We start from the raw sequence: 17114 nt of genomic DNA on the forward strand, positions 1-17114 counted from the left end.
GGGGGGGGGGGGGGGGGGGCAGTGGTTCAAGTGCTCCTGATAGGACCTCAATGCAAGGCAGGTTAACAATCCCTAAGACCCAATGGGGATTCAAGCTTTCCTGATAAATTTGAAGTTTCACTAACAAGTGAAACCATAAAAGTTAGGCCAGCAAGCCACACAGATTCACGTCTGCATTTTGGCCACTGCCCAGATGTGTGTCGCACCTTGCATGCATCCATTCCTTCAAGTCACTGTTTGAAGTTACAGACTTAATTCAACTTTTGCTCGGTGGCTGCAAATAAATGTTTGGAGAATAACAATATATATGAACATGAATAAAACATGGGTGCAGACTAATGCAACAATTTACCCATAAATATTTTATGGAAGGATTTAAGCATTACTTGTTAACAAATATCATACGATTATACATTACTAGCAACAAGAAATGTCTTTGTTGGGCCGATCTGTGGAATTATCATCCCAACCTTTTTTATTTATCCAACTCTTGTTTCAAGATGCTGCACTGTCAAAAGTACACCAACGTTAAACGTCAAATTATTACGAATATAACGTGGGATGTGGTGAAGTAACGAAAGAGGAAATGAGTGTTTGAGTTGAAGAAGAAAAGGATGTGGGGTATGGTTATTCATGTGTACACAGTTAAGAGTGCATACTTTTTCATACCAGTATCTGTAAACTGAAAAACAACCAATTTTGTATTGTATTTATCTCATAAACAGTTTTTCTGGGGCTTGTCATGTCAAATGAAGATGGGGATTGTTGACAATCTCTTCATTCAAACACAGATGAAACAATAAAAGTCCTCCCCGTCAATTGGATGCCTTTGCTGTGTGCAACATGTGAATAACCGGAGTTGTCAACCAAGATGGTTTCTAGTGCCGTAGAATCTGTGGACTAATTATGTCCGTCAAAAGAAGGTATGAATGTCACCCATAGAAACACTTGTGGCTTACAGATAATTGCATACTTCTGTCTTTGCAGGGCATACACCATAGAAATGGTCTTATTTGTGAAATGCGGGGTGGAGATGGCCTGCAATGCAATAAGTGAATGTGGTAGCTAAGCAGAGTAGTAGCTGTGACATGGCATTATGGGAAATTACACTTACCGTGAGATTACATAAACCACTCACCAAGCTGGAATCCAGCTCCTTAAATTAAGAGAACCCATTTCACCCATCAGACAGAGCAAGGTAATGAAATAGCAGATGAGAGGTCTCAAATGTAATTTTCCATGTGGAGTTCTTTTGTGCCGTTATCTCAGAGGGTGCAATAATGATTCTGTGAATGACTTTTGTGCACCCCATAATGGCCCACAGTAGTTAAGGCCACAGTGTGTAAAACTATAATTACCATGTGATTTCAAAACTCAACATTTTCAGCATGTTGTAAAGACATATCCTGGCCTTTGCATAATTATGACAGCAATGTCAAAAGTATTCCGTTTGGAGCAACGCGTAACCAAGTGTGAACATTTACAATGTCAGACATGACTGAAATTCCATTTTGTGTTTGTCATTTAAACAAATTAGTTACCTTGGGGGTAAATGTTCTATGTTTATGGAATGAAGAATTTGACAGCAGGTCTTTGTGGACCTTGAGATGAAGTTACAGGAAACACGCACAATACACTTAACCAAAAATCTATGGAAATACTCCTCGAATTCAATTTATTTAGAGAGCTTTACCATTTACAGTAAAGTTCAGGCATGCAACCACTGTAAATCGGAATCAAATAAATAGGTGTGGCAACTAATATCCTGCCTTTAATTAAAAAGAAACTGCTTAACACACTTAACCTACTGCAATTTAATTTAAGAAAAGATAATGAGGTGAATTGAAGAGAAAAATTTAATTATCACAATCATGTCAAACATTTCTTAACAGATTACAGGATGTCACTAAACTAACAAAAGAATGTCAGGACAAAACCATCGATTCTGTATTGGATTTTCTTTAGATTTCATGAATAAATCTACAGATGAATGAATAAACAGGGTTTTCAATACCAATTTCTGAAGGTAGACTGGAGAGGCTAGAAAGCTTACTTATGCTGCCTCTGTTATTGGCAATGGCCTCGTGTTTATTTCATGCCTCTTTGAACCGGCAGGCTTAGGTGCCGTGAATCTGTCTGATATCATCCCACTCAAATCTGAGGCCTGGATCCCACCGCCCAGCAACCATCAGGCCACCGTGGGATCAATCTTTGTTTGCCAGAGAATAGGATTGATTTACAGGTTCTGTCAAAGCAGCCCTCTCTACCTGCCTCAGACTGAGAAACAGGTAGCAACAACATGACCTAGACAACATCAGATATGTCGGCAGCCCAGAAAAGAGACATAGCTAAAGGTTTGCCACTCTGAACAACAGAGGGAAAATTGACTGAATCTAAGAGATGAACATTTCTCCTTCTGAGGGTGCATCCCTGTCCTGCCAGAAATACCAAAATATATATATAAAAAAAAAAATACAATTTCCCATTTAAACATGAAATGTAATGAAAGCTCAGAAGACATTTGCCTATCAAAAATTTGCAGTGCATTCCGCACAGCATACGCCCATGTCACAGTAGTGAGGAGTGTGAGCGGAACACATAAAGCTCAGGAAATTAAAGCTGTAAATAAAGGTCCGTCAGATAAAGGATCTCCTGACAGTTATGAGAGCGGAGCAGGCCTAGTGCTGGCCGCTGGCTCATTCAGGACGCGTGCGGATGGGCATGAAAAAACAAATCACAGTGATGAGCATGAAGGCCACCATTTGCATTTGGCTCTGCCAATTCACACTGACTTTCATCTCTTTTCTTCTTCTTTTTCTCTAGCCATCATTTATCCCCTTATATACTCGTCTCTCTGCATCCATCTTTTCCTCTCCTTTCTTTTTTCACTTGGCAACTCCTGCATATCACACTGGATTCATCTGTCATAAATAAAACTGCCTCTTAAGAGCTGCTGGGCAGCCTGGGGAAATTGACAAAATCAAATGATATTTTTGTTTTGTACTACTTACCAAATATGTATCATGTCACTTTATTTGGGGGACGACTGTGGGTGCACACCAATATTTTTTTTATTAGTAATGAACCTCAACAGGTGAGGCCAATTATTGTTCATTTGATGCTATACTAACCTGCCTAGCTCTAGGAAGTTGAGCAGGTTTGTATCTGTTTGTACCTAAAGCGCTGAATGTTTTTATCATACATTTTCCTAAATGTTTGAACCATATAAGTACTTAGAGAATGACAATTGTTACTAATAACTGAATAAATTGAACACTCATTTTTCTAAGGAAATGAAGAACTGCCTATGACCAGTATACAACTCTGTGCTGAAACAATTTAATAAGGGGTTGTTTGGCTTTTCACCTTGTACAGTTTTAAAACACTTTTTAATGTCAAATATTTGGCAGTGAAAGACAATCAAGTCAGTTATACAAGAAATGATCAAAAACCTGTAACGCACTCATATTAAAGCTGCCATTAACTATCCCGGAGTACAATATACTACACTACACTAGGGTATTGGCATGCTCACAAAATCCTAAGCACAACCAAAGCTATATTGAAAATTCTTCCTTTAAACATAACACAAAAAAGGGGGACATATTTTTCCAAATTCCTCTTTCATCGGGTTCGACAGCAGCAGAAAGACAAGGCTCTCCGAGTGAGAGCAGGACACGCAGAGACGATACAAAGATCCCACAAGAGCAAAAATGTAAGAAAGACTTCCTATTTTTATGACTTCTTCTAGTACATCCCAAAAAAAAAATCAATTTTGAAATCAGTGCACTTATAAAAAGCAAACACAAACAGTAAAGTTATCTTGACTTGTATGGACTACTGTAATTGGAATTTTTGGGGGGCATTCGGTGGGTAATGAGAAGTAAGTATCCAAGGCTGTTGTGTGAGACACTGAGCAGGTAGTTGTTAATTTAGACACTATAAGATGCTATGTACAGTCTTCAGAGTAGCCAAAACTGAACGCAGAATTGAATCCATGTGTTCTTGAATATTTGTCCGGTCACATTGATTTGTAACACATCTAAACATTTGGAAGCCTTTTTAAAAGAATAGGTTTGGCGATATTCTATATTTTTCTTATTATCAATGAATTCATCTGTGCCACTGCTCTGTTAGAACTAGAACTATTAAAAACAGAAAAATAGAGAAATGACACGCACACACACACGCACAACAAATGCTCTACATATTCCTGCTTGACCAGTGCTTGCAGAAAATCGCTAACCTGTGTTGATTATGTTATTATAAACCAACGAAACTCCTCATAGAAAACGACTACTATTTGGATCTATTAAACAGACTAAACAGAGAGAAAAAAAACTGTTTGAACAATACAGCTCTCCGTTGCCGTGTCCCGGATCAGATTCCAAACTAATTTACCGGGCACAGCCTGCATATTAATGTTGGGAGCTAACCCTCCAGTCTATCTGTGCCTCGACTGAATCCAGGGCACCTTCAGGGCAGAGAGAGCCGGCCTGATCTGTGTCAGCCATGATAACAATACTGCGACCATTGATGAAAGGTCTTGTGGGAATTTATTACAAGCAACGACTGGGGAATACGGTGCCAAAGAGACTGAATAACCCACATTTGAATACAAGCCACAAATTATACACAGTTTCAGTAAATGAAGTGACTGCGTGCCTTTGTTCCATGGGTTTCCTTTCACTAGTGGGAAGCTGAACACCACTACCGCTACTATGGCCAGCACTGAGAAAGGAAGATGTTGAAGCCGAGATTTCCTGCTTTCATTGTGGTTAAGAACTCAAAATGTTTATAGTGGTTTCAGAAACTGACTCATCTAATGATTCATGGAGTGCGTATTACTTTTCATCTGTGTGTGATCATGAGGCAGCTCATTTATTTGCCCCTTTTATTCAAATAAGAATAGGAAGAAAAAGTGCATGTCCCAGCGTCTAAATAACTTCTAAAGGCACTACACGTCAGTAATGAGTGGTTATGGCATTATGCTGTCTAAATGTCTTTCTTCCAGCACACAACTGACCATATGGTAAAAATTATGTGGATGTAATACTAATGTGGTGTGACTTCAAAGGGTCAGAGAAGCTCAATCATTTGGTGCTTAATGCAAAATTGGAAAGGCTGAAACATGGCTTGTTCCTTTTGAATGAAAAGGCGAAGTCTGCTACAACTGGAGGAAAAAATAGCAGTAGACTTAAACACAGCCTGTCTTCCATAAGTATTCACAAGGAGGGAAAAAAAACAACTGTGTTGCACTTATTAAGGTGGTTGACAGGGCCAAAGTGCATTCGGTAGCTGGCAGTCATTTTATGGCTGCAGTACTGAAGCAGATTTACTTAGATGACGTCAGTGGCTTTGAGCCAGATTTTCCTTTTTGGTGGCACTCTCCACTGGCCTCAGTGGGCCCTGCTCAAACTGCTGAGCAGCAGTGCATACTCTAAAATTCTCTTTCTAGACCAGGGTTTACCTCAGGGCACACACAGTCTGGAAGCCTGCAGGAGTGTCCTCTTTTTAAAGTGTGCTTTGACCGAGGAGCACACTGATGTTTTGATGTGATTCTACCCCTGCCACACATCACATCTAATTACACAATTAATGACTCTGGGTCCAGATTCAATTACAGATCACAGATCTTTTTCTAGCCCAGGATTTTCATAACAAAAAATAATATTGTGTATTATCATTTCAATTAAAATGCTGGACACGTAATGCGTTCACATTCCCATGAGGAATTTCACAGGCCCTTACTACAAATAGAAAACGTGGCTTGTTGCACGTACGTCTGTATTTCCAATCGGGTCAAACCTTTGTTTTAACATCAAATTCTTCTTCATACGTGTATGGTATGGATTACTGTCCAAAATCGAGAACTACCAAAGCTTTAAACTGTTGGGAGGAGCAAATAAACTAATAAAATCTGAACCATGAAAACGTCTCATCAACCCACCAAGACAGAGGAATAAATACCTTTATTCCTTTATTCCTTCATCCATCTACATGAACACAGACAACTGCTAAAAGTTATAAAAATCTCAAATTCACTAAAAAAAATAAATGTTATTAACAGATAGACATGACCTCAAATTAAATTTGTGACGATTTCAACCTCAAGAATTTGGTATACAATATATGTACATATATATATATATATATATATAGCCTCAACCTTAAGCCCAACTGTACGACCTGATCTGTTTACATCCAGGACCCAGAAATAATCAATATTGAACAAATATTAGTGGAATTAAATGCCATTTTTCAACGAGATGCCATCCTTCTAAAACAAACACATCACTGCTCTATGGCACCTGTTGCATGGAGCACGGTGCTTCTCTCCAGCAGTCAGTTATGACTCTCGCACACACACTGGATCTCTTCACGTCCTATTAATCAAAGCGGTCAGGAACCATTTGAGGTTATTTAAAATATTAAGCTAGTGATGATAACATGTGGCTGAAGGGACAATATGGATTCTTTCTTCATTCGGTCATTATTGGATGCAAAGACTGCGCCATATCTCATTTCATTTCATGTCACTGCACAAACATGGCAAGAGCTTTGAAGCATTTTAAATACCGGAAAAGGTATACAGTAATGAAACTGATATGCGTACACACGTGATGCCAGGCTCACTAGACGCCGTAGCTGGCAGGAGAAAATTAAATCTGCACTTTGTAAAAACAGAAGCAAGAATTTATATTTCCCAAGTTTCCTCGTACAGCATTAAGTCGACAACCCTCGAACAATATCTAGTGTGGACAACTGGGGAAAAAGAAAAAAAAAGGAGTCTCTCCCTTTGCTCCAAGAAGTAACACAAAAGCACATTATTCTGTCCACACTTGACAACAAATAGACTACACTCTGTAGTTCTGCCCTCAGACCTCAACAAGGCAGCGTACAGGAACAAAACCTGAACAAACGACGCATCAAAGTTACACATGGCCTGTGTAGCCTATAAAGCCAACATAATATAATATCCAGAAGGGATCATCTATCATTATAGCTGTGAGCGTGTCTGTGTTGTAGTCTCTTCAACAAACAGGTGGATGCACTGCGTTATCTGTCAAAAAACAGAGAGTTTGGAAACTCCTAGTTTCAGAGGTGAAGTCTCACTAGGTCAAAACAAAGACAACATCCTATTCTTGCACAAATGTTATGCAGGCTTTCGTCCAACAGGTCCACTGGTTGCATAAGCTGAAAACAAAGCATCTATTTCTACCCCTAATTTTTTTTTTCTTCTTCTTCCAAGCAAGCAGATTTACACTGTGCCTTGTCTGGGGTTACGCCCGGCCGCATTCAAACTGTTTTCTGGAAACGATAACAGCCCTTTCACGTTAATTAAATGAAAAATGTTGCGTCTCCCATCGTCTTTTTTTTTTTGTCTCTTTTATCTTCAGCGAAGTTACATAAAATGTTTAACAGCAGCTAACCAAAAGAAAAAGCAACCTTTACATTATGAAAGCAGAGCTGCGAACTTGCGCACTCGCCATAGCCAACACGTTGAAAACAAAAAGGCTGTAGGTGCTGCAGCCAGAAACTTGTAGTGGTGGGATATTGTTCAGGAACCTCCCTTTAAAGCCTGGGCACAATGGGCAGGTTTTCACTCCCCATTGCTTTCTCACGTCTTCTACAAAGCTTATTATAAAACAAAACAGCTGCTTTTACAAAACTCCATATTCATAATTAGTTCATTTTTCCTGAACGTGAATATGAAACACAATTGGATCCGTGTGATGTGATCACTGTGACTAGAAACAGCGGGCTGAGATACTAAAAAGCACAACTGGAGAGCTCCCAAGAGAATAAAAAAAATCCATATATATATATATATATGTGTGTGTTTAAGTATAAAGACTCCTTGATTGAATCACAGCAGCATATCTGTCCTGTGTAAACTGCGGCCTGATGACCTGACTGGGCTGCTTGTCCAAAGCAAACCAAATCTGACAATTTAAAGCAAGCAAATATTCTGTAAAGTGTCAAAGGGGGGAGAAAAAAAACTGGAGACTAACCAATGTCTGGCACAAAGGGGAGATCTCTCAGTGTTTGGTACACCCACTTTTTAGGCCAACTTTACTGTTGCTAATGAAAGCTTTTGGCCTTATTCTCATCCCTCCCTTTGCATAATAGCCTGTGTAATTTTCCCACAAAGTCCACAAAAAGTTCTGGGTATGAAATCATTGTGAGGAGTAAAACTTTGTGACACACACACACACACACATACACACACACATATACACACAGCTGGCCTAACAGTTGAGGGGGAGTTGAGTTTTAGCTGAGCAGGCATTTCCCAAAGTAGAGGAAGGAAAGGGAAAACAATGAAGGAAACCCCAAATAAAAGCCCCATAAACATCAAATGTTGAGCTAACTTTCCTCCTCAACGACAACCAAACATTTAGCTTACACAAGGTCATGTTAGGCCATTTTTAATATTATTTAAAACCTCCCAAAGTAACAATAACCCACAAAAAAAAACCGACATTGTTTATTTTTTTTGAGCCACAAACAGAAAGGAGCTTTAATCTACCTTTCGCAACATGAAAACAATAAAAACGACTTTTGACTGAAGCTTTCCCTTCTGGTTCAGTATCGTTAAGAGTTACAGTAACAACATGGAGAGCAAGGAGCAGCACACAAAAACTGGCGACAGAAGTAACAAACAGAAGACATTTACTTACACAAAACTTCGACGGCGATTTAGAAAAAAAAAAAAAAAAGACACCGCCAAAACGTTGTTGAAGCAACAAGTCTCCCCACTGTGTTTTCTTCCGAGGTGGTCCGAAAATGCTCCGGTGAAATCTCCAACAACTCCCGGCTGAGCCAACTACGGAGAGGAAAACAGCAACGTTTTCAACCGTCATCTTGTCCAAAAAATGGTTATTCGTGCAGTATATAAATATATATATAGATATTTTTATATTTTTTAGTTCATCCCGAATCCCGCTGGGAGTTTCTGAGGATCTAAACACAGGACAAACGAGCATCCGAGGCTTTTATAGGGGCGTATGATCGGGCTTCTTTTCAAAAAAATGTGAAAAATGTCAAAGATTTTCGCTGCTATGTCAGAGCCATAGGCTACAACAGTGAGTGCTCAAAGTGAGCACCCTGTTGCAACAGCGACCAGAATCGGCCATCTATCCCAGCGATGGAAACAAACGACCTAACGTTACTTCACGCCATGGGATGAATAGTAAACACCTATAATAAGCCAACATTTGTAATAAATTGTCCAGATATTATATAAAAAAAGACGCCAACTAACCCTCTCACGAACAGAAGTCTACAACCAGTTTTTGGATACCTGCAACTACCATTGAAACTTACCTCGTTATTGATATCTCATATAAAAATGTCCCTTTCTTTTGGTAATGGGATGTTACGGGGTATTTTTAATACTATGTCAAGTTATTCTGGTGTTTTCTGGGCCAGCCAGGAAGGTGTAGGTGAATCGCTTCGCGCACTGACAGAGATGCGAAGAATGCTCGGAATGAGAAGAGGAATGAAATGAACGCAAAGAGCGAGTTTGCGCCGGGGCGGAGCGAGAGGTGGCGTCATCCCGAGCCCCCGGCAGCCAGCCTGGGCAGCAGGCAGCAGCAGCAGGGGCAGGGAGGGTACAAAACATCCCGAGAACTGACGCCTTCAGGGACACCGCGGAAACTCCGATTTTGCAGCTCCGCGGTCGTGGTGTTGCAAGCGGTGCACTTGTGTTGGTATAGATCCGAAGAAGGTTATCGATGAACCCCCTCTCTCCGAGGTTATTAGAGTTCATTTTGAACTTAACTAGAAAAGTAAATGAAGCTAAGGGGGTGAAAAATTATTTCAGTTAAGTGAAATGGAAATTTAATTTTCAATGGAACATGCATGAGGAGGCATACTAATACTAATCTAGGCAGACAAATACCCAACATATTATATACTAAATACTATATACTTATACTAAAAAAAAAACATGTAGTTACTGAATATGCAAAAAACTAAATCTAAACATTTTCAAAAAATAACATAAATAAATAAAATGAATGTCAAGAAATAAAAGAAAACATGATTAAAAACTAAATCGAAATAAAAAACTAAGGAAAAATACACAGCTATAATAACTCTGCTCTGGCACAACAAACCCACGCCTATAGGCAGCACTAGAGGACAGTAATTTTAATAATAGAAAATGTTACAGCTGGATCCACATGTCTCTTGGCCAAGATCCCACCAAATTTTATTGTATCATCAAATCTAGTTTTAGATATCCTGCAAACTACCAAGAAACAATGCAGTTCATCATGTATGAAATGTACCAGATAGATATACAAGAAATGAGACAATGAAATGCAGTTCAGCATCTAACCAGATGTGCAAAAAGCAGTATAGTGCAGGAACAGATAATGCATGTGGTTTTTTACATTTAAAAAACATTTTTTTTCTCATCGCTTCCTTTGGTGGTTTTGGTGACAAGTGACAATGATGTTGGTGTACTTGTGTTTATATGAATATGCACTTTATGTATCAATGTATTGTGTGATTTACCATTTTTGTATTTAATATTTATTACCATTGACTGCTGTTTGCAAGCCAACATGCCCCTCGGGAACATTAAAGCGTGGCTCTACTTTATTATACATAATATTAGTACATTTCATTTTAAAATTGCTAACATTTTTAAACTTAACATGTTTTATCACAAACAGACCCAAGTGGCATTTGAACATTTCACATGTGAAATATGTTTAAAATATCTACATGAATTTCACGTTTTTGTTGCAACAAACAGGCACAAACACATACATGTTTTAAAGAATCACATACTATTGACACATTTACATCACACAAGATAGAGGTAGCAATTGGAAAGATTTCTATGATGCCACAAATGAGCCACCATAAAGCTACAGTTGCATTTAACTTTAACTACTTTGAAAGGCGAACTGGTAGATGGCATTTATGTGTGCTAACGTCTGTTTTATAGTGCCAACTCTGACATTTATACTAAAGTGAGACCTGATCCCCAGCTGTAATTATCACTTGAATGTTAAAAGAACAGTATTAGAGTCAAAAACTGGTCATGAACATAGCATAGCTGGATTGCGCTGCAGAGGGTGTGTGGTTGATGTTTAAACCTCTTTTGTAAAAGATTGCTAAAATTAGAGCACAGCAGAGCAAACCATATGAATCATGTATATAACATAATAATGTGAGTTACTTAGTCATTTTCCCTCAATACACGTTCTTCTTAGTCATACCTTTAGTTAATTCCTTATTGCTCAGTTCAGGGCTGCAGTATTTCCTACAGGATTTAAAGGCAGCAGCTGACTTCACAAGACTGGCCAAATTCAAACAGGAGAGAGGAGGGGAATGTTGAAAGCAGGCCTTCATGCAGATTGGGTGTGGAGCAACTTTGTGAAGCTATAATCGCCGTCTTAAACACACTGTGGCCTTCAAATGGGCAAGAATACAAGATACAAACAGATTTTTCATTCTTTGATAATGCCCTACTTCACTTAATAAGCCTATCTTGTCAATGTAATGTATTTATTACATTCTTTATTATATCATAATATATATGCAGTGTGTTTGCCACAAGCAAACAAGCAAACAGTTCAGATGAGAGATATGCATTTCTAACACTGTATTCACCGACCTGCAATATGATTTGATTTTTATAGAGGCTGAGTTTGCCAGATTTACAAGTGCGAGTTCAAACAAAAACAAAAATACAGTCAAAGACACAACCGCGGTCCTGTCTGAACAAGTCATCCATTAGAAGCCAGTGTTTTGACACCAATCCTTCAAAAGAAAAGGATCTATAAAGATGAACGACTGCCCCTCTGAGGACATCCATCAACACCTTTTAACACCTGTCTGTGCACGTTTAGCCCAAAGAGAAACACAGGGAGGTGTAAAATTCAAATGTTGTTTATACAGGATTGTTTTTCAATGTCTTTATGTTTATTGAAAATGTACTTCATGGTACATCTTAGCAGGAGCCACTCAAAGCAGTTTGTTAGCAGTCATATTTCTTTCTCTTTCTATTGTCCTGGTTATTCCCTCCAAAACAAATTTTTAATCATCAAAAGTCAGCTGTATCTGGGACGTCTTTAATAAAAAACATTTGGTTTTGGTTTGTTTTTTTACCACAAAGATGAATGTAGCAGTTTGTAACTCCAGGAGCTCAGATGTAACAGTGGTAAATCATCAGCTGACTTATTAAAAATAATCTTGCTGTATCCTGAGAGCTCTGATCACGTGTGTCAGAATTCAGAAAAACACTCTAATATGAGAAGTCTTCAGTGTCAGTGCACCCAGCGGAGGACTGCATTTTGTAGGTTACTGAGCCAAATGATTACAGTTAAATTATGGATATATGAATTCCTGATGCTCTTATCTCTGTGTTCACTGTGCTGTCATTGTATTTCATCATTCCTGCATCCGGTGAAGGAGAAACGCCACCAAACTGTTTACACCAAAACAAATAGCTCATCCACCAAGCCCATCCTGTGACGACACTGTTCATGCACTCAGCTGTTGCGCAACAGGGTGTGGCCGCATGAGCGGTGCAGTGGTATAAGCTGTATAGGTGGCAAATGAGACAAGACAGATAAACGTGTCAGCAGGGAATGAGCGAATGAAGGTGAGACAGAGTGGGAGAGTCACATGTTCAAATGCATGTTCCACTTATTAGAGACCTGTTGTAAAGGTCCACACACCCCTGTAAATACACACACCTCTGCAAATACACACACCCTGTCAGCTTTTTACTTTAACACATCAAATGCAGCACATATACTGCATGTGTCACTTGAGTATGACATTAAACAACAGCTTTTCTGTTATTGAGAACACCAGAGAAACAGGTGCATAACTTTCTATCTATGGTCCAACTAACCTTTATTCTTCCCACTCTCTGTGTGCGATAGGTACAGTTTTTCTGTGCAAGAACACTAGCTGGTGTTTGATTTACTCTGTTGAGATTTGATTAAACACTTTCATTCAGGAATATCCAAAATATCCAAAACAGCTGACACACAGTAAACCTGGAGCTTTCCAGACATGTAGGCCCTGTCCTCCACAGAACCTGAAGGCCAAACACCCGCTAAATAATGTAGAAATACTTTTGCTTTTAATCTAAAAAAAGAAGGAAAAGAAACATGTAAAACACATTAAAAAAGGAAAAATAACACTGCATATAATTAATCAGTGTAAATCATATGTAGCTTAAAAATGACAAATATGATGTGGTTGCAGAATGCAGACATCATTTTGGTAGGTGTGACAGCCCAGTGAAACCTAGGCCCTGCACACTCAGATTCCTCCTGCATTACTCAGACCTACACTTTCCTGTACTGCACTTACATTGAACTGTGTGTACACTTTGCCCACAAATGGTAATTTTTTTCCCCAAAACTGAACAAAAACAGGCTAATGGAACTGACCCCTTCATGAAACAGCCTTGCAGTTTTTCAGGAATAACACTGAAATAACAAACAATTTCTTTTTACACAACAGGCAGCTGTTTTCATGTGCCTCTGTACCGATGTCATTGCCTAATAGTGTCCCTTACATTCAATAACTAATGAGTGTGATGGGTCCAACAGCGGGTCATGACTTAGGATGGTGCTTTCCTGGTGACGGCCTACAGTATAAAGTACGTCTCCTTATATTTTCCAGTATTTCACCTTGAACCTGCAAAGGTATATTTGAGACAACAATGATAGATGACTGTGAAAAAACAACTTTAATTCATTTCCATATAATTTTTAGTCAATGCCACAAGGAGCCACTGGAGAGGGGTCAAAGAGACACATGTGACTCTGGAGCTGCAGGTTGCCTACCCCTGGTCTAAGCCTAAACCCAAGCCTAAGTCTAAACCTCCTTTTTTTTCTTTTATAAATGTCATGGAGCTGCAATGTTAAGCATATGTCCCGTAGAGTGTATGTATAGTCCATCCTGTGTGGATCTAGCCATCTGCAAATCATCTTTTCCTAAAAAAAATAGAGCAAATAAAACCAGAACCAATTCCAAACTCTTTCCTAATCTTTATTTTTGTGCGTGTGTGCAGAACTCTCACTAATGCCTTCACTCTGCTGTGTCACTCTCAACATTCATGCTACTTTCAGCTGAGATAAAGTATGTCAAAGGACTCTTTTTCCTAAGCCAATTTGGGAGCTTGGGGACACCGTAGATGATAACAGTTTAATCACTGAATGCATGCTTCAGCGAACACCAATCAGCTGTTCTGAGCCAGTGAGGCTATAGTTTCTTAACAGCAGACCTCATACCTGACTCCTTGGTTGTTAAGGTAGGTCTGTGTTATAGCATTGTTTTGATTTGAATCTGCTGCCCCAAAGCCACTAAGGGAGGCCATGGTGCAATAGAATTAACGTGGTTTAGTTCATTTTAGTCCAGATCTGCCCTGCTGCTGCCGCTGCCTGGCCTGGTCTGGTTCAGCCTGGCCTGCAACCTCCTCTAATCAGATAGCTGTGCAAGGCCAGGTGCTTCCCTGGCTCTCTGCTTTGACTGCTCAGCCAGCCACACTGATTCACTTTATTCAGAGATAAGAGAAGGACTAGTGAGAGCCACTTACTGGCTAAATGAATAGGAGTGGGGGAGCCCACATCCCAATCAGCAAGAGCGTCTGATTATTTCATACTTTGTTTTTGTGCTTGCATTTTTTGTGACCATATATTTAGCATATATAATATGCCTGAATAAGTAAGTTTTTAGTTTGTACCATACAACATTTATTTTCCTGTGTCGAATGAGTAGATATGATGGAAGATGTTTAAATCACAAATAAATTAAGGTTCAATCTTCTGTTCTAAATATATGAATACTCATGCTGGCAGAATTGTTGCTCTCAAAGCTCATTGATACTGATGAACTGATGAAAAGTTTCAAACTGAGGTGTCTGGAAATGCCCCCTTGTGGCAACTTATTTTCTGTTTCATATATCATCCCCAATGTCCAACTCCAAGGTCTCCACTTATTCTGGTGCTCAGGTTTCCATTCAGATATGTATATGCAATTCATCTGATATTCTATAACAATAATGCTAATTATTTGCACAAAGGCCCATACTACCTTTTTCATTGCCCCTTACTGCCTGAGCACTGATCTTAAAAATTATGAATTCCTTTTATTCTGCGTGTATACTACAGCCTCTTTGATGTAAAAGGAGTAGACTAAAACCTTTTGAAACTTCGCCTGTATAGTTTACATATACCAGAAAAGTGGATAGAAGATACCCAATGAATTATGGTATTATAGTATATATTGATATAGTGGAATAATCTGAGCATTATTACATTTACAAGTGTCACTGTGGCCAAAGCTGTTCAGTGTTAGTGCGTAAACTCCAAATGTACACATTTTCTAAAGCTTTCTTATCTGGTCTGCACTTCACACATACTTCTAGTGAGCAGTTTATCTTGATTTTTGTTTCTCACGGTAGGTATATATTTGTGATATTTTGCAATTTGATCAGGTTTTAAAAAGATTTTCTTCTCCTGAAGTTGCTTCATCATGGAATCACTAGGGACACATCTAATGAAATATGATTATACCACATTGAGCCAATTGTGCCATGAAAAAAAAAACTATTCTATAAAAGAACTACAAATTCTTGGGTCTAACAATCTCATAATCTTTAAAGTGGGATGTCAACACTGGGATGGAAAGAATCCTCACCTCTGGTTAACTGTGTGGTGTGGGAACACCTCAGCATAAGACAGCAAATGTCTGGACAAAATGGTTCACAGTGCACCAAAGATTACAGGAACCCCCTGCTGAAATCTTGAGTTAGACTAAGGGACAAGGTTACACAAGATTCTTAAAGACTCCTCTCAACCCAACTTCCTCTCTTTTTTTAAATGACATCATAAGTATCAGCACCTGGACAGCCAGGTTCGTGTCACATTGGTCACCATGGTAACCAATGCTGTACTCATTCCAGGTTACAAGCAGCGGATCAAAAACATGTAAACAGTCCCCCTCCTAACCACTCAACTCCGTACATATTAAGTGACCATTCCTTCACAGTCCTAATACTGACGGTGAAGAGTAATGAACAGGATTGTTGCTTAAATTGACTGAACAGACACAAAGCCTGTTGGCAGGATGCCAGGCTTTCAGACCGACACAATCACTCTCCTGCCCATGATGATTTATTTTATGCAAGATATAATAAATGCCTGTTGTACCAGGTGGCCGTCACTCTGGTCATTAAGCAGGGCTCCATTAAATAGCAGCTAGGTCCGCAGTTGACCATCAGTAGACCTAATGAATAAAAAATACTGCTGCATGGTGTATTGTGCAGAAATGTACTGCAGTGATTGGTTCAGCCTGTCATGTTCAATATTTCATGACTGCAGACCTTTTAAATGTGGGGTCACTTTGTGATAACGAAATCAAAATATATTTTCAGGGTTCTTTTTATGTGAATAAACGTGCATATTTAGACGCAGGTTGTCTTTTTATATTCTGCATGTTAGACCTTGCTAACTCATTTTACTCTGTGTTGCTGCATCCTCCACTTCACTATGTTCTCTGTGTTGTTATTTGGTTTTGCATGGAGTTGGTTAGTTTGCACAGATGCCATGAGAAGCTTTGTGGATTTATGGGCTATGTCTCTGTGGAAGTAAAAAGTACATGCATTCATTTTCTTTTCATTTGGAGAATTGACATTATGTGTAATTACTGCTACAACTGATAAACCTAAGATTTAAAATGACCCGTTACAAAAAGACAAGGTCTGTACCTTTCAAATAGAGAAATGGAGTAAAGTTCAAGTGAGAGTTAGTTTTTACATATTATGCAGTAGTTTATGAAATGATGACAAGTACCCAAGGAACTATTGGATATACTGTTACAAACATGTAATGAATGTGGAGGTTATAAAGGATTATGTGACGAATCACTTCTAACAAAATCCATACAAATGTAGTTTCAGATGTATCAATATGCTGCTGCAGCTGTTTGGGTGTTTTTTATCACAGTTTTAACAGTTTGCTTACCAGCTAGTTGCCTCCAAATCTCTTTATCTCTTTGGCAGCTCAGTTGTCTATTCAACAGAAGGTTCTGCCAGCAGGACACAGACATTAAAGACAGATCATTGCATA

General features: G+C 38.9%; 1 protein-coding gene across 4 annotated transcripts in view; it reads right to left on the reverse strand.

Moving 5' to 3' along the window:
• Positions 1 to 9607, reverse strand: part of tead1b (TEA domain family member 1b) — a 46880-nt gene extending 37273 nt beyond the window's left edge. Inside the window, exons 1-2 of one of the 4 annotated variants that reach the window (XM_035651905.1) lie at positions 9331 to 9607; positions 8685 to 8830 (exon numbers count right to left, since the gene is read on the reverse strand). The gene's annotated coding sequence lies outside the window, so the exon portion shown is untranslated. The remainder of the gene's footprint in view (positions 1 to 8684; positions 8831 to 9330) is intronic. The other 3 variants (XM_035651906.1, XM_035651908.1, XM_035651907.1) reach the window with 3 other exon arrangements.
• Between the last annotated feature and the right edge of the window lie 7507 nt (positions 9608 to 17114).

This window comes from Morone saxatilis, unplaced genomic scaffold (assembly GCF_004916995.1).
Source record: "Morone saxatilis isolate NCDOM2014 unplaced genomic scaffold, NCSU_SB_2.0 Contig11, whole genome shotgun sequence".
Taxonomy (NCBI): Eukaryota; Metazoa; Chordata; class Actinopteri; family Moronidae; genus Morone; species Morone saxatilis.